Source organism: Trachypithecus francoisi, unplaced genomic scaffold (assembly GCF_009764315.1).
Source record: "Trachypithecus francoisi isolate TF-2019V2 unplaced genomic scaffold, Tfra_2.0 Lachesis_group5, whole genome shotgun sequence".
Lineage (NCBI taxonomy): Eukaryota > Metazoa > Chordata > Mammalia > Primates > Cercopithecidae > Trachypithecus > Trachypithecus francoisi.
The window spans coordinates 135,736,653-135,758,396 of record NW_022681470.1 but is presented as its reverse complement, the minus strand read 5'-3'; the positions used below and the strand labels follow the sequence as shown (position 1 = coordinate 135,758,396).

Genomic DNA, 21,744 nt, shown 5'->3' with positions numbered 1-21,744 from the left:
TCCCAAGGCCAGCGAGCAGCCTCCAGCCTCTCTCCATGTGCAGTTGTGAAACATTTCTCCTTCCTCCTCTTTGAGCCACAACCTTCTCTCTGACCTCAGGGCAGCCCCTGTCTCTCACAGATGCTCCTTCCCCTCCACCATACCCCTCCTCCCCGTCCAGGTTGCAGCTGGAAAGCCCCCTCCTCCGGGAAGCCTTCCCTGACTTGCACCTCTGCTGCGCTCACCATCATGGCAGGTCTGCACCACAGTGGCCTGTGGTCTGTTTCTACTCCAAAGTGTTCACTGTCCAGCCCCAAGCTTTGCACTCTGAGCTCAGCAGAGCAGAGCTGGAAAGAGTTCTAGAAGCCAGGGCCCGAGGCCAGGTGCGGTGGCTCACACCTGTAATCCCAGCACTTTGGGAGGCCGAGATGGGCAGATCACGAGGTCAGGAGATCGAGACTATCCTGGCTAACACGGTGAAATCCCATCTCTACTAAAAAACCACAAAAAATTAGCCAGGCGTGGTGGCAGGCGTCTGTAGTCCCAGCTACTCGGGAGGCTGAGGCAGGAGAATGGTGTGAACCCAGGAGGTGGAGTTTGCAGTGAGCGGATATCACGCCACTGTACTCCAGCCTGGGCGACAGAGAGAGACTCCGTCTCAAGGAAAAAAAACAAAAAAGAAGCTAGGGCCCGAGCAGAGGGCACAGAGGCGGGATCCCCCTGCCGCATCAGACGCTGGCTGTTAAAGGGCAGAGTGGGGACTGCAGAGACCAGGATACGGGGGCAGGGTGCCTAGCAGGGCAGGAGAGAAGAGGCCCCTGGCATAGCGCCCTCAAGTTGCAGGTTCAAATCCTGGCTGTGCGCCGTCATGTCGGCACGACAGGACACCCACGTCACTCCTCTCAATTCTGTCTCTCCACGGGGGAGCAGGGGAACGAGAGCCTCCCAGGGTGGCTGTGGGGGTTAGAAATAATTTTCGGCAATTCCACACATCTTTTTTGGAGCATCTTCTATGTGCCAGACACTGAGGGGCTGGGTACAAAAATGTCGATTCTACAGAGTACCAGTATTGTAAAAGAAGATAAAGCCAGCAGAAGTGGCTACGAGTGTGTGTAGGTTTGGGAGTGGCTTTTTTTTTTTTTTAATCGTATTTTTTTTTTTTTTTTTTTTGAGGCGGAGTCTCGCTCTGTCACCTGGACTGGAGTGCAGTGGCCGGATCTCAGCTCACTGCAAGCTCCGCCTCCCGGGTTCACGCCATTCTCCTGCCTCAGCCTCCCGAGTAGCTGGGACTACAGGCGCCGCCACCTCGCCCGGCTAGTTTTTGTATTTTTAGTAGAGACGGGGTTTCACCGTGTTAGCCAGGATGGTCTCGATCTCCTGACCTCGTGATCCGCCCGTCTCGGCCTCCCAAAGTGCTGGGATTACAGGCTTGAGCCACCGCGCCCGGCCATTTTAATCGTATTTTTAAAGACAGGGTCTCACTCTGTTGCCCAGGGTGGAGTGCAGTGGCGTGATCATAGCTCACCACAGCCTCTGAGCTTAAGAGATCCTCCTGCCTCGGCCTCCCAAGTAGCTGGGATCACAGGGCGTGTGCCACCAGGCCTGGCTAATTTTTAATTTTTTTGTAGAAATGGGGGCCTCGTTATGTTTCCCAGGCTGGTCTCGAACTCAAGCGATCCTCTCGCCTCATCCTCCCAAAGTGCTGGGATTACAGGCATGAGCCACTGTGCCCAGCTGTTGCAATTTTATTTTATTTTATTTTATGTATTTATTTATTTGAGACAGTCTTGCTCTGTCGCCCAGGATGGAGTGCAACGGCGTGATCTTGGCTATCTGCAACCTCCGCCTCCCAGGTTCAAGTGATTCTCCTAACTCAGCCTCCTGATTAGCTGGGACTACAGGCGCCCACCACCACACTCAGCTTATTTTTGTATTTTTAGTAGAGACAGGGCTTCACCATATTGGTCAGGCTAGTCTCGAACTCCTGACCTCAGGTGATCCACCTACCTCAGCCTTCCAAAGTGCTGGGATTACAGGCATGAGCCACTTGCCTGGCTGTTGCAATTTTAAACACGATGATCAGGAAAGGTCATCTCCCCTGGAGAAGATGACATTTTAGCAAAGCCCTGTGAATTTTAGGGAGGAGCACGCAGGTGTTCAGTTCAGGAGAGTTAGAAGAGAGTCCTAGGCAGGGTCACAGTCCGTGCAAAGGCCCTGGGGCTGGACCGTGCCTGTATGTTTGAATAACGGTGGCAGCTGCCTCGAGGAAGCGGGTTGTGAGCTGGTGGGGAGAGTGGGAGGAGGTGAGAGCAGGGAGGTGCCGGAGACAGACTGTGCGGGACTCCTTGTACTTTAAGCACACAACTGCTCCCCGAATGGGGCCGCCCCTCTGCCCAGCCTTCACTCCCAGACGCCACTGGGGGGCGCTCTGGGACAGGGTCGGCCAACCATGGTCAGGCCCCTGCCTGCCTTTGTACAGCTGGTAAGCTAAGAATGGTGTTTATGTTTTTAAAGGACTGAAGAAGAGAAAAGAGAACAGGCCACAGAACCCGTCTGCGGCCCGCAAAGCTCTCAGTATTTACCATCTGGCTTTCAACAGAAAAGTCAGCCAGCCAACCTCTACTCTATTTTATTTACGTACATATTTGTTTTTTGAGATAGGGTCTTGCTCTATAGCCCAGGCTGGAATGCAGTGGTGTGATTACGGCTCACTGCAGCCTCGACCTCCCAAGCTCAAGTGATCCTCCTGCCTCAGCCTCCCAAGTAGCTGGGACGACAGGTGTGCGGCACCATGCCCAACTAATTTAAAAAATTTCTTGTTTGAGACAAAGTCTCTCTCTATCGCCCAGGCTGGAGTGCAGTGGCACGATCTTGGCTCACGGCAACCTCCACCTCCCAGGTTCAAGCGATTCTCCTGCCTCAGCCTCCTGAGTAGCTAGGATTACAGGCACGTGCCACCACACCCAACTAATTTTTGTATTTTTAGTAAAGACGGGGTTTCACCATGTTGGTCAGGCTGGTCTCAAACTCCTGACCTTGTGATCCGCCTGCCTCAGCCTCCCAAAAGGCTGGGATTACTGGCATGAGCCACTGCGCCTGGCCTAATTTTTTCATCTTTTATTCTGGAAAGACAGGGTGGGGGGGGTGTCTCACTTTGTTGCCCAGGCTGGTCCCGAACTCCTGGACTGAAGCGATCCTCCTGCCTCAGCCTTCCAAAGTGCTGGGATTACAGGCGTGAACCACCTTGCCCCGCTAGCAACCTCTACTCTACAGCCATCACTGCCAACCCAGGACAATTCTGCCCCGGATCCTAGTACGTTTAGCAATGTCTGGAGACTTTCTGAGGTGTTACAACTGTGGGGGTGGGGGTGTCACTGACATCTATTGGGCAGAGGCTAGGGTGGCCTCCGAGCATCCTATAGTACTGAGGACAGCCTCCCACAGAGAACGACGTGGCGCCAAAGTCAGGAGTAATGGAAATCGTCTGAGAAATCCTGTCTGGGAAAGCCAGCCCCAGGCCCCTCACCTCCTTAAGGGACAGGAAGGAGAATCTACCTGGCTTCCTGGCCTGACCATTTGTGACCTGCAGGATAGCCTCTGAGGGAGGGGCACTGGCTATTCTGAGTATTTTTTTTGGGGGGGAGCAAGGCTATTTTTGGCCTCGGCATCTATTCATTGAATTTTTATCTTCCCCCCAGTTTTGGAACAGGAGGCAGGGAAGGCAGGGGCTTTTTTTTTTTTTTTTAGAGTCAGGATCGTGCTCCATCACCCAGGCTGGAGTGTACTTGTGCAATCATAGCTCACTGCAGCCTCAAACTTCTGGGCTCAAGCGATCCTCCCACCTCAGCCTCCTGAGCAGCTGAGACTACAGGAGCATATTCACGACACCCAGCTATTAAAAAAAATTTTTTGGAGACGAGTCTTGCTATGTTGCCCAGACTGATCTCAAATTCTTGGCCTCAAGCAATCCTCCCACCTCGGCTTCCCAAGTGCTGGGATTACAGGTGTAAGCCACCACACCCGGGCCAGGTAAGACTTCCTGAACACACACTGTGGGCCAGCGATGACTGCTGACACCTGGGATTCCCAAAGCAAAGCAAATCACAACATCCTCGCACACTTGGATCCTCCTCACAGACACAGACAGTAAACAAACAAGCACAGAACATCAGGAAATTACAGACTATGTGAAAAGCCGTCCGCTGTACTGAACGTCAGGAGGAGGGTGGGAAGTTGCGACTTTGCAGAAGGTGCCTGGGAGTAAACATTACTAGGGAGGTGATATTTCAAGAGGGTGGGGGAGAAAAAGCCTCGCAAATATCTAGGGGTGGGTCCTAGGTGGCAGAATAGCCAGTGCAAAGGCCCTGGGGTAGGATCACACTTAGCACATTGGAGGAGCAACGAGGAGGGAGGAGGTGGCCCAGAAAGACCGTGAAGGGCCAGACCCCAGGATGGCCCAGGCCTGTGTGGGCTACTGCAGTCAGAATTTGGGGCTGCCCTCGAAAAGGAGACACATGCCTTCCCCCCAACTCGCATGACAGGAGAGTTTTGCTTTATTGTTTTGGGGTTTTTGGTTTTTTTTTTTTTGAGACTGAGTCTCACTCTGTCACCGACGCTGGAGTACAGTGGCGCAATCTCGGCTCGCTGCAACCGCCGCCTCCTGGATTCAAGCGATCCTTCTGCCTCAGCCTCCCTGGGAGCTGGGATTACTGGTGTGCACAACCACACCTGGCTAAATTTTTGTACTTGTAGTAGAGATAGGGTTTCACCATGCTGGCGAGGCTGGTCTCGAACTCCTGACCTCAGGTGATTCACCCGCCTCAGTCTCCCAGTGCTGGGATTCCAGGTATGAGTCACCACGCCCAGCCGATAGGAGAGCTTTGACGGAAACCCCATACGTGTTGCTAGAACGTGAGCTCCACGAGGACAGGACGTGGCCACCACCCTCCATGGCGCCACCCATATGGCGCTGGGTGGGGAAAGCACTTGGCAAGTGTGTGCAGACTGCATGACAAGGTGCACCCAGCCTCACTCAAAGGAGTCCTGAGCACACAACTGCAGGTGCACACAAGATGCAGACAGTCCCACGTGTGCACACAGACAGCTGCTCCTTCTTGCAGCCCCGAGTCCCCCATCATGACCACCCCCTCTGCAAAACACAAACACCAGCACACAAGGGACCCTTATGAACACTGGATGAGCCTGATAGACACGTGGCCACATGCGCCCTTGGCTAGATCACCATCCAGGCCACACAGGCAGACGACACCTACGCACAGGTGCAGACAGACAGATATCTGGATTCGGGGGACACCAGGACCCCCTCCATGTTTCTACTTGACCTCCCACCTCACTCTAGGACCCGTCTCTTCCCTTCCACCAGGGTGCCCAATAGCAACCACTTTGCCCCAAACCCAGCCTGGGAGGAGCTGTCTTGCCACAGCACCTCCAGGGTCACTGGGGTCAGGGTTTCAGACCCAGGGAACCCCTGCCTCGGGAGTCCCCCCACCTGCCTCCCCATGGAGGGGCTGGAGGAGGGGAAGTGTCTGGCATCTGGAAATCAGATCCGTGAGAGGAACCCACACAGAAACCAGAGCCTTGTGTGTCCTTGGCCACATGTCTCGCTGGGGAGGGAGGAGGGGTGGAGGGCAAAGATGATGCTCTGGCGGGGATGGCACTGCTCCCACTCCTCTGGTTCCTCTTGAGGGGTACCCGCTGCCACCCTCCCCACCGAGATGCCTGCACTGGGGCTGAAGCAACACACGTTCTGCCACCAGCCTGGCAGGGTAGGGAGGACGCAGACGCCCCGAGACACACGCATCACACAGCCTCGCATGCAGGTGGAGACGCCACCGGCCAGGGCCCAAACCGCTGGATGCAAACACACTCCCGTGCAGCTGAGGCACCTGTAGGCTCCTCCCCAACGTGTCCACAGGGTCCTCCTAGGTCCCCCAGGAGAAAGGGCTCCCTTGGGCAGGCTGGGAATAGAAGCTGGGCTTCAAGTCCCTGCCTTCCACTCCCTCCCTGCAGGCTCCACAGCCCAGGTGTGCTGGTCCCCAGCTCCCCATCCTCCCCAACCCTGCACGCCAGCTACACCCCCAAGAGCAGGCATCAGCATGGGTGATCACAGGGTACGCAAGCCCTCCAGAAGTGGGGATTGAGACGGGTGCCCCTTGGAGAGAGAGAGGGCCTGGAGGGGTGTCCCAGGGCAGATGCTACACACACAGGGTGGACTGAGCGAGGCCATGTGGGAGGTCACCAAGCTGGGGAGAAAGACCGTGGCAAGACCAGCAGGAGGGCCAGCACCCACATATGAGTGCACACGTATGTTGCACGAGTATGTGGCTCCATACATGGGTGCGATCGCTGCCAGCCATGGAATTAGTTCCCTTTTCTGAATTCCAGATGAATTTTCATCTCTGTAATTAATGGGCAAGTCAGTTCTGAACGGCATGGCAGGCAAACTGCTAGTTAGGAAAATTACGGATAATTTTCTCGATATGATAATGAAGTTTGGAATCCTTCTCTTATTCTCCCTGTTTTCATCCTACTTTTAAGTAATAAATTTGGCATTAGTGGGAGGGGAGCAAGGAGGAAGGAGAAGTCACCTGGCCCACAAAGCTGGGGCCTGACAGGGGCCCACGCAGAGTCCCCTGCCCCCCTGGGCCATGGGGCAGATTGGAGAAGAGAATGAGGGGTGTGGACCCTCCGTGGGGGTGATGAATTCAGGGGTCCAGGCCCCGCAGAACAGGTGGAGGGCAGGGAGCTTTCAGGCTGTGAGCCAGGGTGAAGGAGTGGGGTCTGGGGTCAGGTTAGACTCATGCCAGCCCTTGGGGTGTTGGAGAGAGAAGCAGAAACCAATGGCCTGTCCCCAAACAGCACGGAGGTCAACGGTCCGCAACAGACATTCACCCTCAGGTGTGCCCCACTAGGTCCAACCTCCTCTAAGCGGTGACTTCATACCAGGCTAAGGGAACCGGGCAAGCAGAGAGAGGGGCAGAGAGAGAGATAGAGATACAGAGATAGAGAGATAGAGAGAGAAAGAGACAGAGAGAGAGAGAGCGCCAGCCATCTTGGCAGCCATTTTGAACCCCTCCCCCTCCTGCCCTCAGGCACACATATTGGGATGTTGGATGTGGGAAGACAGACCCCAGCTCTGAGTCCGGTGGAAGCCAGGCAGAAAGAGGGCCCTGCCTGGAACTGGGATAGAGATACCCACGCAGCTGCCATGGGTGGAGGTGGATGGGGGTTGCAACAGGAGGAAAGGGTCCAGGCAGGTACAGTGAGATGCTGTCCAGGGATGGGGCAGTGTGAAGACCCGGACTCCAAGTGTAGCGACAGGGGTGTGTGTAGCCAGCGGCTGTCTTCAGATGGGGGCCAGAGGTGCACTGGAGAGATACCTGGGAGGGCACTTTCTGGACAAGGCTGGAGCAAACACAGCACCCCCCCCACCCCCCCCACTTCAGGCCTGGGCTCGGGTCCCAGGACCGTCATATGGGAGGATGACAACCGAACCTTGGTAGCTCAATCAAATGCGCACCTGGGGTGGGGGCGGGGAGTTGTCCTCTAAGCACGAATAATCCCGGTGGATCAAACCTGCCGGCCTCCCGTGCTTTAACCTGGCACCACGGAGAGAAGGTGCTGCCCCGCTGCACCCCCTCCTCCTGACAGCAGCGCCCCCCGGACCGCGGCCAGCTCGACACCCAGACAGACCCCTCCCCATCCTCCGCGCCACTGCCTCCCAGAGAAAAACAACCCCCTCGCCCAGCATCTTGTGGTGCCAGCCACGGCTCCTCCGAGGCCCGGGGCCGGCGCGCGGCGCGCACACGCACCCCCTCCGCTCACACCCAGACACCTACACAAACAGAGCGCCAAGCACCCGCGCGCACACGCACCGGGGACACGCAGGCACCGCCGCGCCGCTTCCCCACAAAGGCTGGCGCGCGCGCGGGCACACGCAACCACGCGCGGGCACACTCGCGGTCCCCTCCCCCCGCCAGGCACCCTGCGGCCGCCCGTCCGCACCCCCGCGCCCCGGGCGTCCCGTGGGGGCCGCCCCTCCCGGGCCCCTAGCCAGTGGGGGTGAGGTGCGGGCTGCCCCCGACGCCCCTCCCGCTCAGGTGCAGTGCCCCGCGCGGCTCCAGCGTCCCCTCCCCCCTCGCGGCCAGGACGGGCCCCGGCTCCCATCCTTCCCGCCTCCCCTTTTCCGCGCGCCCCGCACACCTGGCCCAGGTGCGGCGTCGCCCCTCGCCCTGGGCCCGCAGACACTCACCTGTCCAGCGCCGCTCTGGGGTCGGCCCAGCGTGTCTCTCCTGCGGCTCCGCGAACCTGGGCCCCCCGCCCGGCACATCTCCCGGAGCCGGGGCTGAGGGAAAGCGGATAGGAGGTGGCGGGGCGAGGGCGGCCTCCGTGTCCCTTCCTTCCCCTAGCCCAGCACCGCCGCCACCGACCAAAAATTAAAAAAAAAAAAAAAGAAAAAAAAGAAAAAAAAGAGGTGGATTACACGGATCCAAAGGCGGCCCCCTCGCGGCGGCGGAGGCTCGGGACTGGGGGCGATCGGGTCTGCGCCCCTCCCGGGGAGCGAGGCGGTGGGGCGGGGGCAGCGTCAGAGCGCCGGGGGCTGGGGCGAGGCGGAGCGCCCCGAGGCGGCGCCGGCAGCGGCCCGCATCTCCCCCGCAGCTCCGCGGCCCCGACGGAGGCGGCACGTGTGCGCCCAGGCGACTTCCCAGCCCCCTCCGACGGCAGCGGTGGCCGAGGGGTTAACGGGGCAGCCGGGGTGCCCCTGCAGGCCCCCGCCGCCCAGCGGCGCCGCTCCGGGGCCCGCGCGGCCCCATCAGCCGGGGCCTCCTCGGCAGACGGCGGGGCGGGGGCGCCGCAGCGCCGACAGCACCCGCGCCGACGGCTCGGGCTCCCCGCAGTGGCCGCGGGGTGCTCGGGTTGGGGGTGGGCGGCGCGGAGCTGGCGGAGGGGGGGCGGCGCGGCTGGAGGCGGGTGCCGCGGCGTCGCGCCCCCGGTGCGGCCGGAGGGGGGGGCGCCGGGCCGGGCCCGTGGGCACCGCAGGACGCGCGGACCAAGCCGGCGCCGGGCACCAGCAATGACAAGCCGCCTGCTCGCCCCGCTCCCCGGCGCACCCGCTCCGGGAGGGGGGCGGCGGGCGCGCAAAAAACCCGGCCCGGAGTCGCCGCCCGGGACTGGCCGCCGCAACCCGCCTGAGCACCCCAGGAGCCGACCCGAAAACCTGGGCTGGACTTTCCTTCCCTTCGCCTCCTCTCGCCTTCTCTCTGGAAAAGCAGGGAGAAGGAAGGCGACGTGCTGGAGCCCCGCGTTGGAGCGGGGAGTGGGGGAAGGGAGATAGACGTAAGGAAGACCCGGAGAGGATTTTCCAGCGAAGTAAAAGGAAAGGCGCTGAGCCCGGGAAAGGAGGGCGCAAATGGGGAGATCTGGAAGGGTTGTACAAAACCCGAGTTGGATTAGATAAAGATGTGAGGAACGGGTGTTGGGGCGGGTGGTTGGGGGGTAGATGCGACACGGCCAAATGCACCCGGGGCACGCAAATTTCGGGCCGGATTCTTTCTCGGGAGACGGAGTAATGCGTCAGGCCTAACGCAGTGGAAACAACCAAGACCCGGCCTGGAATTCCCGGGACCTGGGTTCGCATGGGAGGGGTGTTCTGGAAGGTGGATGCTTAGTGTCTGAGGCGACTTGGGTTGCCCTCATCTTCCTGGCAGCGACGTGTAAGGGGGAGGGGCAAAAGGAGGGCTGGACTCGGGTACGAAGGGATTCGGCGCGCTGGCTGCACCGGAGCGGACAGGTAAAAGCGGTTTCTGGATCCAGGGGCGCTGCATAGGGAATGCGATGAGGCGGGTACCCTGGGAGACCAGACCTACAATAAAAGGCGAGGGAGGCACGCAAAGCCAGGACTGGAGCGCGCGGGACGGGATGAGACCCTCAGCAGAAGATCCTGGGCCACCGAAACAGGGGCTTGGAGCTGACCGGGCAGCAGGGGCGGAGGGAAGCGTTAGGGGGAGGTTTGTATCTATAAACGCCTCAAAGTCTTGCTTTTGGGGAGGGGGTGCGGGAGAAAAATTGAATTTTATGTTCTCTGAAAGAGTAAAAACCCGGCATGGATTTTCACCAGCTAACAACTCCATTGCAGCTGGTGGACTTAGAGAAGTAGGGCAAGAAGCAGGCTTGGGTTCCCAGGCATCAGACCAAGTGAGGCGAGGGGCAGGTTTCGGATTGAGGCTGCAGAGGGAGCCCCGGACCCCCTCTCTGGGGTGGGGAAGGCTGTTGGACCCGGCTTTGCTCTCCGGAGAGCCAAAGTTATGACTGCCAAGACCTATAGCCGGGGCTATAAAACCGGGCCCCAAGCCAAAAATAGACACTTCGGCAGATCAGGCAACTTTATGCAGGGTGGGGCTGGAGGGAAATGGAAGTGGGGTGCAGAATCCTGGAGTGGAGGGAACAGAGGGGAGGGGGTGTCCCTGAAGCGGGGCTGCTGGCTCCATTTTATGAAAGATGGGTGCTTCGGGAAGACTGATGGCTGGGGAGGAGCAAAACCCCGACTTGGATCCTCAGGGAAAGGAATCCATTCAAGTGAGGCCTAAATGTTAAAGCAGACAGCTCAAAGTTCAAAGCTGGCCTGCATCTTAGCAGCAGGGCAGACAAACCTTGATCTGAGTTTTAGAGGAGGGGGACTGGCTGAGGATGGGGATGAGGGAAACCGCCAGTCTAGGGAAGAGAGTGCATTGCTAACCAGGCACTTTGCAGAGTGAATGAGGAACGAGAAAAGGATTCCTGAGTAGGAGTGGTAAATCCACAAAACTTGAGGCATATCTGGATGGGAAAAAATAAGTATCTAAGAAAGCCTGAGTTGAATATCTGCACGGGAATGAACTTGGGCTCTAAGAACTCCTTCCTAGAAGCATGTCCCTGTGGCTAAACTGGAGGAAGGGCAGGGACACCAGACTTCCAGGCTGGCCGGGTGACCACATGCCACTGCTGTGGCAGCCTGTCACCCTCCACCGCCTTCTATGGACAGCTGTCTTTTCAGTACTGGGAAGGGATTCTTAAAAGCCAGAACCTAGGCAAATCTGGCCCCAGAGAACTTCAGAGTGGAGGGATGGGTTACTTTCATTCCTCCTTCATGCCCAGGATTTCATGGCTGCAGAGCAATCCAGCCTTGAATCTGGGTGGCCAGGCTGGACACCTGGACCTGGGGGACCAAAGAGGTATAAAGTAGGAGTTGGTGAGTGCAAAAAGGATCCCATCCATCTGTGGTTGACTGCAGATCCACTGGGTATGGAGGAGGGCATCCCATCTCTCTATGCCTCAGTTTCCCACTTTGAGATACTGACAGCACCAAGTAAGACCCATAAAGGCCTTGAGATGCTGGACACTCCAGGCAGCCAGCTTTCTATAAACCCAGCAGTACCGAAAAGGGAACAGAACTTGACGCTCAGAAAAAGCTGGTCACCTCCTTTTTCTCTTGCTCCAGGCCTTCTGCCCCCACCCCACCCTCCAGCCCTGAGCAGCCCATCCACTTCCCCTACAGAGCAAGCCTAGGAGGTGGTTCTAACTTGCATTCTCCAGAGGCTGCGAGAAGGAGTGGCCTTTACTTACATGAAGGAAAGCAACAACATTCTTTAAGGCACCCTCAGCTCAGTTTGGAAAACCCCAGCCGGAACCCCCGCACCCCCACCCCTCACCCCTTTCTAGACCCTCTAAAACCCCCTGGTCTCAGCTGGGATCGGTTCTCCAGCCTCCATCTGATCCATGTCTCCTGGAGTTGTGAGCGGCGTGCTCAGCAGGCAAAGAGTGCGAGGAGACTGGGGGGCGCGTAAAGAGCCCTGGCGCCCCTCAGACCTTCGGCTGCGCAGCCGCAGTGGAGGCCGCCGCGCCAGCAACTGGGCTCCGGGAACCAAGGCGTCCGCGCGCGCACGCAGACTCGCCTGCACGCCGCGTGCCCCGCGCTGCCCGGGTCGGTATCCGCGCTTCGGACACTCTGCTCCCAGGGCGCTCCTCGCTTCCAGCCTCCCACCTTGCGCCTTGGGATCCCCATGAGCTCCGCGCCTGAGGCATCCCACGCTTTGTGCATTCCGTCCCACGGGACCTCCAAGCCCACGGTGCCACGGACCTCGAATACCCCATGTTCTGTGAACCCTGCACCCGGACGCCCCACCTTCTGTGCACCCTGTGCTAGAGAACCCGCACGCCCAGGGTGCCCTATGCCTAGGGCACCCCGTGTTCTCCTGCGTATCTGGGACTCCACATTTTGTACGCCTAACATCTCCAGCATCCCAGCGTCAGACACAGTTGGGCTCGCCTGTGCCTTGTCTGTCCCCCTCTCTGTGTCTTCCATGTATTGCGCCCACCGCCTCGGTTGGGCCCCCAGCCTCACCGTCCTGAAGGCTCTGCTTCGCCCCAGTGCTCAGCTTCCCTTTGCCTCAGGCCCAGCGCCCTGCCTCAGGCTCCTGGACAGGTCAGGGCAACGCCAGACAGTCACTGCCCACCAGGTGCCCCTAGCCCGTGTTTTCCTAGAGCTCACTCGGTATAGGATGCACAACCCTGCTGTTCATTTCATTGCTCGGTGCACGTCTTCATTCCTTCCATTTACGCCTCAAACACATAGCACGCACCTTATATGCCCTTACCTGTCAGCTGCAGTGTGATGCATTGAGGATGTGCCTCCAGTGCACAAGGAACAAGGCAGGGAGCCTTCTCTGGGCACTCCCTTCATCATGGAGAAGATGGGCACAGAATTGCGTGGTGGGATGAGCCCCGGAAAGTCAGCAGGTGCCAGGCAGCGGAGGATGGACCTATCCTTGAGGTGTGGGTGAAGTTTTGTGTGTCCCTGGCCTTTCCAGAGGCTCCCTGTACCCCCATCTTGGGCAACTTCTTTTATTTATATTTATATTTATTTATTTATTTTGGGAAGAAGTCTCCTTCTGTTGATCTCTGCTCACAGCAACCTCCCTCTCCCGGGTTCAAGCGATTTCCGGCTAATTTTTGTATTTTTAGTAGGGACAGCGTTTCACCATATTGGCCAGGCTGGTCTCGAACTCCTGACCTCAAGTGGTCCACCCACCTCGGCCTCCCAAAGTGTTAGGATTACAGACGTGAGCCATCGTGCCGGCCTATTTATTTATTTTTAGAGACGGGGTCTCTTTCTGTCGCCCAGGTTGGAGTGCAGTGGTGAAATCATAGCTCACTGCAGCCTGGAACGCCTGGGCTCAAGCAATCCTCCCACCTCAACCTTCCAAGTAGCTGGGACTAACCGGCTCGAGCCATCACATCCAGCTAATTTTTGTTTTTTTGTTTTTTGTTTTTCCATAGCTTGCTATGTTGCCTAGACTGGTCTCAAACTCCTGGGCTCAAATGATCCTCCTTCCTCAGTCTCCCAAAGCGCTGGGATTACAGGTGTGAGCCATGGTGGCTGGCCAACCTTGGGTGATTTCTGAGCTCCGTTCAGTTCCACCCCCACTGCCAGACCAAGTGGAGGGCAAGATAAAGAGTTTCCAGAATTGGGCTAGGAAGATAGGTTGGGAGCTGGGAATAATTCCAACTCTGGTCTTTTTTTTTTTTTGAAATGGAGTGTCACTCTGTCATCCAGGCTGGAGTGCAGTAGCATGATCTCAACTCACTGCAACCTTCGCCTCCTAGATTCAATTGATTCTCCTACCTCAGCCTCCCAAGTAGCTGGGATTACAGGCATGCGCCACCATGCCAGGCTAATTTTTTATTTTTTTATTTTTTCAGTAGAAACAGGGTTTCACCATGTGGGTCAGGCTGGTCTTGAACTCCTGACCTCAAATGATTTGCCTGCCTCAGCCTCCCAAAGTGTGGTATGAGCCATTGCACCTGGCCAGGTTTTTGTTCTTTGTTTTTTTGAGACGGAGTTTCGCTCTTGTTGCCCAGGCTGGAGTGCAGTGGTGTGATCTCAGCTCACCGCAACCTCCACCTCCAGGGTTCAAGCGATTCTCCTGCCTCAGCCTCCCGAGTAGCTGGGATTACAGGCATGTGCCACCACGCCCGGCTAATTTTGTATTTTTAGTAGAGACTGGGTTTCTCCATGTTGGTCAGGCTGGTCTCGAACTCCCATCCTCAGGTGATCTGCCCACCTCAGCCTCCCAAAGTGCTGGCATTACAGGCGTGAGCCACCACGCCCATCCTCAGTGGGTATATTTTGAAGGTGGAGCAGTTGGATTGGAAGTGGGATACAAGGGAAAGAGGCAAGTCAAAATTTGTGACCTGAGTGAGCCCCTGGAAGGATGGAGAGGATGGAGAGGGGACAGTTTTGTAGGTTAGATCCAAGCCTTTGGGTTGATATGTCCAAGTGGAGGCATGAAGCTGGTGCCGGGGAGAGGTTCGGGCTGGCTGAGAAATGGCTCAAATGAGCACAAATAGTCTCATTTATACTTTACGGTAACTCTGTGGGTGGAGGACTTTCTCTCCATCTTACAGAAGGGGCAACGAAGGCTCCAGAACATGCCCAAGTAGTTTTAAAAATGTAGTTATAGGCCGGGTGGCTATAAAAAATGTAGTTATAGGCGCAGTGGCTCACGTCTGTAATCCCAGTACTTTGGGAGGCCGAGGTGGGCAGATCACCTGAGGTTGGGAGTTCGACACCAGCCTGACAAAGATGGAGAAACCCTGTCTGTACTAAAAATACAAAATTAGCCAGGCATGGTGGCACATGCCTGTAATCCCAGCTACTCGGGAGGCTGAGGCAGGAGAATCACTTGAACCTGGGAGTTGGAGTTTGCGGTGAGCCGAGATCGTGCCACTGCAATCCAGCCTGAAGACAGAGCAAGATTCCATCTAAAAAAAACAAAACAAAACAAAAGGCCGGGCACAGTGGCTCAAGCCTGTAATCCCAGCACTTTGGGAGGCCGAGATGGGTGGATCACGAGGTCAGGAGATCGAGACCATCCTGGCTAACATGGTGAAACCCCGTCTCTACTAAAAAATACAAAAAACTAGCCGGGAGAGATGGCGGGCGCCTGTAGTCCCAGCTACTCGGGAGGCTGAGGCAGGAGAATGGCGTAAACCCCGGAGGCGGAGTTTGCAGTGAGCTGAGATCCGGCCACTGCACTCCAGCCTGGGCGACAAAGCGAGACTTCGTCTCACAAAAAACAAAATCTGAGCCAGGTCCCAGATTTGGGCTGGGAGGATACGGTGGGGATAGGGAATAATTCCAACTGTGGTCTTTTTCTTTTGTCACTCTGTTGCCCAGAATGGAGTGTAGTGACGCAATCTCAGCTCACTGCAACCTCCATTGCCTAGGTTCAAGCAATTCTCCTGCCTCAGCCTCCTGAGTATATGGGACTACAGGCATGCAACACCACGCCTGGCTAATTTTTGTAGAGACAGCGTTTCACCATGTTGCCCAGGCTGTTCTCAAACTCCCAGGCTCAAGCGATCCTCCCGCCTAGGTTTCCCAAAATGCTAGCATTACAGGCGTGAGCCACTGCATCTGGCCAGGCAGGACTATTTGAAAGGTGCCAAGGCTAGGCTAGCGTGGTGGGAGGCCAGGAGAGGGTCTAGATTATATTCCCAGTGATACTAGGGACCCCAAGAGGGCTTTCCGAAGTGGGTGGTATGATCTTATTTCCATGTTTATAAGATTATAGGGTTGGGCTTGGTGGTGTGATCCTGTATCCTAGCTGAGGCAGGAGGATTCACACACACAGGTTTGAGCCTAGGACTTCTGGGAGGTGGTGTGCTATGACCATCAGCATCAATGTGGTGACTCCCGAGAGCAGGGGGCCACCAGGTTGCCTAAGGAAGAGTCAATTGGCCCAGGTTGGAAACAGAGCAGGTCAAAACTCCTGCGTTGATCAGTAGTGGAATCACATCTGTGAAGAGCCACTGCGCTCCGGCCTGGGCAACAGAACGAGACCCTGTCTCTAAAACAAAATGTTAAAATAAAAATAAATAAAAAAGGCTGGGCACAGTGGCTCACACCTGTAATCCCAGCACTTTGGGAAGCCGAGGCGGGTGGATCACGAGGTCAGGAGATCGAGACCATCCTGGCTAACACAGTGAAATCCCATCTCTACTAAAAATACAAAAAATTAGCTGGGCCTGGTGGCTGGCCCCTGTAGTCCCAGCTACTTGGGAGGCTGAGGCAGGAGAATGGCGTGAACCTGGGAGGTGGAGCTTGCAGTGATCCAAGATCGTGCCACTGCACTCCAGTATGGGCAACAGAGCGAGACTCCAAAAATAAATAAATAAATAAATAAATAAAAGATCTTAGGAGTGCTCCCTCAATAAGTATAAACAGAATTACTATATGAGGCAGGGTGCAGTGTCTCACGCCTGTAATCACAGCACTTTGGGAGGCCAAGATGGGAGGTTCACTTCAGTCCAGAAGTTCAAGACCAGCTTGGGCAACATAGTGAGACACGGTTTCTACAAAATATACAAACATTGCCTGGGCAAGGTGGCTTGTATCTATAGTCCCATCTACTCAGGGTTAGGGGCTGAGGTGAGAGGATCGCTTGAGCCTGGGAAGTCGAGGCTGCAGTGAGCTATGATTGCACCACTGCACTCCACCCTGGGCGACAGAGCAAGACCCTGTCTCAAAAAAAAAAAAAAAAAAAGAAAAGAAAAAAAGCTGTATGATTCAGCAATTCCTCTCCTAGGTATAACCAAAAGAATTGAAAACAGCCTCTTAAACAGATACTTGTACGTGGATGTTCCTAGCAGCACTACTCACCATAGTAAAAATGTTAAAACAACCCAAGTGTTTATCAGTAGATGAACAGATAAACAAGATGTATATTCATACAATGGAATATTATTCAACCATTAAAAGGAAAGACGTCCTGGTACACACTACAACACAGATGAAACTTGAAAACACCATGCTCAAAAGAAGCCAGGCACAAAAGGTCTCATAGTGTACCATTATATGTTCTATTTATATGAAATTTATATGAAATGTCCAGAACAGGTAAATCCACAGAGACAGAAAGCAGATGAGTGGTTGCCCAGGGCTGGGGAAGGAGGGAATGGGGAGTGACTGCTAACGGGTGTGAGTTTTCTTTAGGGGATGATGAAAAATGTCTTGGAACTAGACATGATGAATGTACTATGACATGACATGACATTGTCCACCTTAAAATGGTTGGTGGTTAATTTCTTGTTATGGGAATTTTACCTCAATTGAAAATGCTAGTCGGCGTGCATGGTGGCTCATGCCTGTAATCCCAGCACTTTGGGAGGCCGAGGCAGGTGGATCACGAGGTTAGGAGTTCAAGACCAGCCTGACCAAGGTGGTGAAACACCGTCTCCACTAAAACGACAAAAATTAGCCAGGCATGGTGGCGGGCGCCTTTAATCCCAGCTGCTCGGAAGCCTGAGGCAGGAGAATCTCTTGAACCCAGGAGGCAGAGGTTGCAGTGAGCTGAGATTGTGCTGCTGCACTCCAACCTGGGCAACAGAATGAGACTCTGTCTCAAAAAAAAAAAAAAAAAAAAAAGCTAGGGGCCGGGCATGGTGTCTTACACCTGTAATCCCAGCACTTTGGGAGGTAGAGGCTGGCGAATCACTTGAGGCCAGGAGTTTGAGATCAGCCTGGCCAACATGGAGAAACTCCATCTCTACTAAAAATACAAAAAAAGCCAGGCGTGGTGGCACATGCCTGTAGTCCCAGCTACTCGGGAGGCTGAGGCAGGAGAATCACTTGAACCCAGGAGTGGAGGTTGCTATCTGGGAGGCTGAAGTGGGAGGATCACTTGAGCCTGAGAATTAGAGGCTGCAGTGAGCTATGATTGCAACACTGCACTCCAGCCTGGGTAACCGAGCGAGACCCCTATCTCTTAAAAAGAAATTATTATTTATTATTATTATTATTTTTTAATTATACAAGTCAGCCGGGCGCAGTGACTCATGCCTGTAATCCCAGCACTTTGGGAGGTAAAGGCCGGAGGATCGCTTGAGCCCAGGATTTCGAGACCAGCCTGGCAGCATAGTGAAACCTGGTCTCTAAATAAATACATAAATACATAAATAAATACATAAATAAATAAATAAATTATATAGGCGATTTGAGAGGGAGCCAGGAGATTCGGAAGGTGATCACAACTGTCATCCAGGTGAGAGGCAGGTGATGGAGGCCCAGAACAGGATGCTAGGGGAAAACAGTAGGTTTGGGGCATGTCTTAGGGGCAGAGTCAACAGGACCTCTTACTTTGCACCCCCCTTGAACTCTGCTCATATGTTACCTCCTGACCACTCTATTGAAAACGCAGGCCAGGCGCGGTGGCTCAAGCCTGTAATCCCAGCACTGTGGAAGGCCGAGGCGGGCGGATCACGAGGTCAGGAGATCGAGACCATCCTGGCTAACATGGTGAAACCCCGTCTCTACTAAAAAATACAAAAAAACTAGCTGGGCGAGGTGGTGGGCGCCTGTAGTCCCAGCTACTCGGGAGGCTGAGGCAGGAGAATGGCATAAACCCGGGAGGCAGAGCTTGCAGTGAGCTGAGATCCGGCCACTGCACTCCAGCCTGGGCGACAGAGTGACACTTCCGTCTCAAAAAAAAAAAGAGGCCTGGCGCAGTGGCTCACGCCTATAATTCCAGCACTTTGGGAGGCTGAGGTAGGTGGATCACCTGAGGTCGGGAGTTCGAGACCAGCCTGACCTACATGGAGAAACCCCATCTCTACTAAAACAAAAAATTAGCCAGGTGTGGTGATGCACGCCTGTAATCCCAGCTACTCGGGAGGCTGAAGCAGGAGAATCGCTTGAACCCAGGAGGCAGAGGTTGCGGTGAGCCAAGATCAGGCCATTGTATTCCAGCCTAGGTAACAAGAGTGAAACTCTGTCTCAAAAAAAAAAAAAAGAAAAGAAAAAGAAAAAAAGAAAAAAGAAAACTGCAAACACCCCCACCCTTCTCACTCACTTGGTCCCCTCTCCCCTTTATCTCTCCCCAGCCCCAGAGATGGGCGGGGTCTCACTATGTTGTCCAGGCTGGTCTCGAACTCCTGGTCCCCACAGCATATCCTGACCTAGTTTCGTTTTCATTCATTTATTTGTCTCCCTCACTAGAATACCAACTCCCCAGGCCAGGGATATTTGTTTCTTGTTCACTGCTGTCTACCGGGAGCCTAGAACCGGTCCTGGCACATAGTAGGCAATCAGGAGAAAGCGGGGGAGTGCAGGAAAGCGAGAATCCCGGAAGCCGTCGGGTTCCAGCCTGAGCAGCAGGCGGGCGTTTAAGTGGAGGCGGATTCCTAGTTAGGCACCAGCTGGAAGGGGAGCCCGGCTGGGCTGCGCTTCCTTCCCCGGCCGCTAGGGACCGCTTCCCCGCTGCACTGCGGCCGCCAGGTGAGGGGGCCCCGCCCCTTCTCCCCAGGTGCCCAGGAGGGGCAGCGCGGGAAAGGGACGGGGGTGATGAGCGCAGAGCTGGGGGAGTTGGGGTGTGAGGGGACAAAGTGGGGGTGAATGGAGAGAGCTGAGCGTGTTTGAGGTGGGGGCTGCTGAAAGGAAGGGGAAAATGCGTAGGGAGGTTGGGGGGTGTGAGAAGGTGAGGAGACAGCCCTGTGTTAGAGAGAGAGGAGTTGAGAGTTGAGGGAGGTGCGGGAAGATGGGTGAGCAGCTGGGAAGTCCGGGAAAGTCTGGCAGGGGAAAGGCCTTGCCCTGGTGGCTCCACTGGAGGAAATTTGGACCATGCATGGAAAAGACCCGGACGATTGAAGGGGTGGGATTGGCCTGTGGGGTGAGGATCCCAGGGAAGAAGCCCTAAGCTTTGCTGGACTTTGACTTGGCCAGTGTGTTCTGGGGCGGAGGAGGGATTTCTCAGACCCTGATCCTTGGGACCAGCAACGGGGAGGGACTTCTCCACTGAGGAGTGAGATGTGCCTGGCAAGCTCACCAGGTAGCTTCTGCAGAACGTGTGGCCCGGAAGTGGCTTATTCAACCTAGTACTGACTCTCCCTCTGTCTCCTTCATGCCCCAGGGCAGGATTCAATTGAGTGGTGGGAAAACAGCAGTGAATGACACAGATCCAGTCCCAGCACAAAGAAAGCTGTCCAGCCCTGGGGAAGTGACAGGTAAACTGAGGCAGGGACCTGCTGGCTTTAAATAGCAGTCCCCCTTGTGGTGATCTGGGCAGAGAGGACCACTCATATGGAGGCTCTGAAGGTGTTACCAAGAACAAAGCTGGCAGGCGATAGGGAGTGGTGGGGTCTGTGGCAACCCAGAAATGCCTGCCAGGTCTAAAGGGATCAAGGTGGGTGTGGTGGCTTGCAGACTCTGTGGAATGGAGAAAAGTTGGGAAGGGGGTTGGGACTAGGAGTGAGGGGTTATAGGTGAGTCCCAGAGAGGTAGAGGTGATGGCCACGGGAAGGTAGAAGGTGACTCCTAACCTTGCATGAGCTCATTTCAGGGGACGGAAAAGCTACATGCTGACCAGGGAATGAAAATGCAGAAATTGGGCAGATGTGAGGCAGTGGTGAAGAACAGGGTAGCTGAAGTTGCACCCCCCTTTTCCATGGGCACCCGCTTGCTACCACTCAGCTCCAGCTGTGCACTCCCACGTGGGAACTCAGGCTCAATGTTGCCAGAATAGCTTCTTCAAGAGAAGCCAGAAATCACGGTTGTTGTGCAAAATTCCCTGAGTTTTAAATATCGCATGGGGATCTACTAAAGTTAAATTGCTTCGACCCAGCAATTCCATTCCTGGGTTGATTCCCAGTGGGAGCGGAGCTTAGGTTCACCTAAAGACACATCCATGGATGTGCCTAGCAGCTTCATTCATGATCACCAAACACCGGACACCCCCTAAGTTGACCATCAACTGGCAAGGGGAAAAGAAATGGGAAGACATTCCTATAATGGAATATAACACAGCAATGAAAAAGAATAAACTACTAATGCATTCACAGCATGGATGAATCCCAGAGACATAATGCTCAGCAGGAGAAGCAAAATACAAAGAGAATACCCCGAGTGATTCCATTCCTGTGTTGTTCAAGGCCAGGCAGAAGTAACCTATGAAGAGAGTTGGGGAAGCCCAGGGTTTCCTAACTTCGGCCTCATTGACATTTGTGGCTAAATGATTCTGTGTGATGGGGGCTGTCCTGTGCACTGTAGGATGTTAAGCAGAATCCCTGGCCTCCATCCATTACTTACCAGCAGCAGCCCCCCGAGTTGTGACAAATGTCTGTTGTTACGGGCATAATCACCATCAGATGGGAGCCACTGGGCTGGGCGTGGTGGCTCACACCTGTAATCCCAGCACTTTGGGAGGCCTGTAATCCCAGCACTTTGGAGGCTGAGGCAGGTGGATCACTTGAGGTCAGGAGTTCAAGACCAGCCTGGCCAACATGGTGAAACCCTGTCTCTACTAAAATACAAAAAATTTAGCTGATCATGGTGGCATGCGCTTATAGTCCCAGCTGCTTGGGAGGCTGAGGCAGGAGAATCACTTGAACCCAGGAGGCAGAGGTTGCGATGAGCAAAGATCGCACCACTGTACTCCAGCCTGGGTAACAGAGCAAGACTATGTCTCAAACAAAAAACAAAAAATAAAAAAAAGCCACTGGCTTAGTGATGTTTTGAGGCAGACCACTTCCTGGAAGGTAGCCCAGGGAGCCTCCTGGGAGACTGGAATGTTCTTGATCTTGAACTAGGTGGCAGTGATAAGGGTGAAATGTATTTCAAAAATCCACAGACCTATGCTCCTAAGATTTATGTGTTTCCCAATAAAGGCATTAACTCTACAGCATGGATGACCCTTGGAAACATTTGGAAAAGTG

At 55.2% G+C, this 21,744-nt stretch overlaps 1 protein-coding gene across 8 annotated transcripts in view; it reads right to left on the bottom strand.

The window, feature by feature from the left end:
- The window catches only part of ADGRL1 (adhesion G protein-coupled receptor L1), a 64,075-nt gene extending 54,984 nt beyond the window's left edge, over positions 1–9,091 (bottom strand). For 7 of the 8 annotated variants that reach the window (XM_033196058.1, XM_033196051.1, XM_033196055.1 and 4 more), the window contains exon 1: positions 8,252–9,091. The gene's annotated coding sequence lies outside the window, so the exon portion shown is untranslated. Of the gene's footprint in view, positions 1–224; positions 406–8,251 lie in introns of those variants that run through there. The other variant, XM_033196052.1, reaches the window with a different exon arrangement.
- Between the last annotated feature and the right edge of the window lie 12,653 nt (positions 9,092–21,744).